General features: G+C 37.8%; 1 protein-coding gene across 2 annotated transcripts in view; it reads right to left on the reverse strand.

Moving 5' to 3' along the window:
• The window catches only part of stk38a (serine/threonine kinase 38a), a 33378-nt gene extending 31021 nt beyond the window's left edge, over positions 1-2357 (reverse strand). For both annotated transcript variants that reach the window (XM_050064666.1, XM_050064665.1), the window contains exon 1: positions 2308-2357. The gene's annotated coding sequence lies outside the window, so the exon portion shown is untranslated. The remainder of the gene's footprint in view (positions 1-2307) is intronic.
• Between the last annotated feature and the right edge of the window lie 1488 nt (positions 2358-3845).

Genomic DNA, 3845 nt, shown 5'->3' on the forward strand with positions numbered 1-3845 from the left:
TGTACTCACTTATGTTGCCAGCTGTTTAGACATTGATGGCTGTGTTTTGAGTAATTTTCAGAGGAAGGTAAATCTATACTACTATACAAGCTGTACACTGACTACTTTAAGTTATATCAAAGTGTCATTTCTATAGTGTTGTCCAATGAAAAGATATAATGAAATATTTGCAAAAATGGGAGGGGTGTACTCACTTATGTGAGATACTGTATAGTGAGGTAGAAAGTTGATCCGATTTCATTGATGCAGCATGGTTTCCTGGCTCATTAAACTGATTTGGAGTAAGATGTGCAGTTACTCTCTCTCTGTTTAAAAAATTAGGTTCAGATTTTTTCAAATTTGTTTTAATACAATACTTACATGACTAATATGAAAGTTTTAGGACACTGTAATAATAAGTCCACTGAACTTCACTTTATTTTTAACTGATAGCATTCATTTTAGACTTGAAGTGTTGAAGTGTTGGGGAAATGTTACAGGTCCAACCTTGTAAGTTTGCTATACTGACTTTTCCATCAAGGTTTTTTATTTTTATTTTTTCCAAAACTTTATTTAACACATAAGAAGTTTACAGAATGCAAATCTTCAACATTACACATATATGTCATATATCACATATGCCAAGGGGGATAAGAGTTTACAAGAAAATATTAAAATGATCACAAATATTAATGGTTTTGATTGCCTTTTGATTAAGGGAAAATTTAATGGAATCGATGTACTGCTTGACCTCACTGTAGAAAGCAACAAAAGAAGGTTTTCTATGTGTAAACTTACATTTGTGAATGTGAAATCTTGCCAAAAGTATGATGAGATTAATGATAAATGTTTCATTGGGTTTTGCCGTATTTCTGTTAAAGTCAAAGAGTCCAAACAGCTTAATTTTTTTCAGTATTGTTAGCAATAAAATTACAAATATCACTCCAGGGGCTTTTGACAATGGGGCGGTGCCAAAATAAATGAGTAATAGTTTCAATATTTACAGAACAGAAAGTGCATTTCACATCAATGTCTCTTTTAAGTCTTTTAACAATATGTTCATTAGATGGATAAAACTTTCCCATCAAGGTGTCAGACATTACTATGCTTTAGTAAGCAAGAAGCGTCTGTTTGGGATGTAATTCAAAGGACTGGCTCACCAAACCTACAATAGGCTCACCATGCAAAGAGTTTTAAGTGCTTATTTAGACAGAGGAGGATACTGAATAAATGCAGCCAATTTTACATAATGCTTACTTCAAGAAGCATTTTAATTGTGCATATAATCCTTCAAGAAACCTTTTAATTGTCAAACTGTGTTTGGTGCGGCACAAAACGGTTCAAAACAGCCCACAGCCCCAGTCATAACTGGCCTATAAACAGCCTGGGAATGGACGGTAACTATACTGTAATAGTTCCTTTTTGTTAAAAGGCAGTTATTGGAATTCGGGAAGAAGCTAACGGGTAACGTTGGGCGTAACTGCAGAACCTACCGATGATAATGTAGTTGGCGTTTCGTGTAATGTCGCCTTGTTTGCACAGAAATTAACCGAGAGCTAAACGTGTCGTCTTTCATTAACACACACGCCGGGCAGTGATGGATTATATTTACAAAATGGGGGTGATAAAGACTGTCGGCTTATTGATCTAACGTTAGTTACAGATTGACCTGGCCAGTGTCAACAACATGCAGCTAGCTAACGTTACCAAAGTTGTTACTTTCTGTTGCAACGCAGCCATACGTGCCATATACGAAAGAGTAAAACTATAGAGCAACTTGACTCAATACTTAACGCGCTTTAGCGTTGCCTTGATTGAGTTAGAATTTAAAATTCTAAGCTCACATAGTTTTCGTTAACCCATAGTCTCATAAACAAATGCTTTAACCTGCTAACGTTTGTTAGCTAGCTAACGTTAGTTAGCTATTAAAGTTCCTGGCTTCGTCAAGTCATGCAGAGGAAGTATGAATAATAGCGGAAAATTTCTTCAAAATAAAACAGTCACGTTTATTTGGAAGACTAATTCATCCTATACTTGTTATTTTGAGTTTTATTTTGAAAGCGTTAACCAGAAAACCTTGATTTCCATTTTCACGAACTTGACTACTTGAAGTTATCCAAAGCGAATAGCTAAGGAAAGTTAGCTAGTATGTGTTAGCCACTTATCTGTTACCACAGATTGAGTCGTTTGTTTTTTTCAAATACAACATAACATAACAAAGAGCGTTTACAATTCAGTTAGTAAGAGACTTAACTTAAGAAAACGTTCTACATTGTTTCCACTTGTCCTTTCATTCAGTATTTTTACAGTTGGTCTTTGTTCACTTACCTTGGTCGAAGGTGCGGTATCTGCCGTCTCTTCCTCTGCTCTGCAGAAGGTTGCGTCACCGTCAGTTTGAACTCAACATGACACCCAGTGGCCAAACCAGCACCTACACCACCACCATCTCCTCTTTTTTAAAAAAAAAGATTAATAAACTTTATTTTGAGCTTTTAAGATACAGTGTGAGCTGAAACATATCTGAACAGAATAATACAAATTCAAATGGAACATTAAGAAAACAAAAGTCAGTATCAAACTGAAAGGACAACAAAAGTAAAACAAATGTAACATAAATTATATGTTATGATTTAGCAATATCTTTCCACAGGATAGAATAGAATAGAAAGAACTTTATTCATTCCTGAAAGGGAAATTCACCTGTCCAGCAGCTCATAAAAAACAACCAACACAGTTCCCCTTATCAACAACAATACAGTGGTATTAAATAAAATAACTTAAAATAAGTGCACAAAAAGAAATTGAAAATCAAATTAAAATTAAAATAAATTCCATTCCACAGTCCAGTCCAGTTGTGGTTAATGTAATATTTGTGTGTGTGTGTGTGTGTGTGTGTGTGTGTGTGTGTGTGTGTGTGTGTGTGTGTGTGTGTGTGTGTGTGTGTGTGTGTGACTGGATTCAGGCGGTGTTAAACAGTATTATTGCTGTGGGGACGAAGGATCTCCTAAAACGCTCTGTTCTGCAATGCAGTGAGATGAGCCGACTGCTGCTGCTGCTCCTCTGTCGCTCCAGGAGGCTGTGGAGAGGGTGTCTGCTGTTGTCCATTATAGCTTTCAGTTTGTTCAGTGTGCCCATCTTGGGTCCAGTCTCCTGCCGAGCACTGAGCCAGCTTTTTAAACCAGCCTGTCCAAACACTTGGTGTTTTTGGCAGTCAAGCTGCTTCCCCAACACACTGTAGTATATAAGACTGCACTAGCCACCACCGTGTGATAGAACATGGTCAACATCTCCACACACACATCAAAGGACCTCAGTGTCCGCAGGAAGAACAGGTGGCTCTGCCCCTTCCTGTAGAGGGCGTCGGTGTTAGAAAACCAGTCCAACTTCTCACCCAAGAGGACCCCCAGATATTTGTAGGTGTGCACCAACACAATGTCTTCCCCCTGTATGGAGACTGGTTGATGTGGTGACCTCTTTCTTCTGAAATCCACCACTATCTCCTTGGTTTTGGCTGTGTTCAGGTGGAGACAGCACTTACTGCACCAGCCCCTGAAGGCATCCACAAGGTCCCTGTACTCCCACTCCTGATCGCTCCTGATACAACCCACAATAGCTGTATTGTCAGAGTATTTCTGTATGTGTCAGGATTCTGAGTTGCGTATACAAAAGCACAGGACCAAAATAAAGGGGAGAACATTTCAGGATATAATTCACAAAAAGAGCAGTTTATATCAATGTCACCTTTTGACTCCTTCAAAAAATATTTTGCTGGATAAAATCTGTGGATCACTTCAAATGACACTTCTTTTACCTTATCTAATAGGAGAAACTTCTGTGGTAAGGACAAAACTTTCCTCAGGTCAATG

Source organism: Epinephelus moara, chromosome 16, assembly GCF_006386435.1.
Source record: "Epinephelus moara isolate mb chromosome 16, YSFRI_EMoa_1.0, whole genome shotgun sequence".
NCBI classification, from domain to species: Eukaryota; Metazoa; Chordata; class Actinopteri; order Perciformes; family Serranidae; genus Epinephelus; species Epinephelus moara.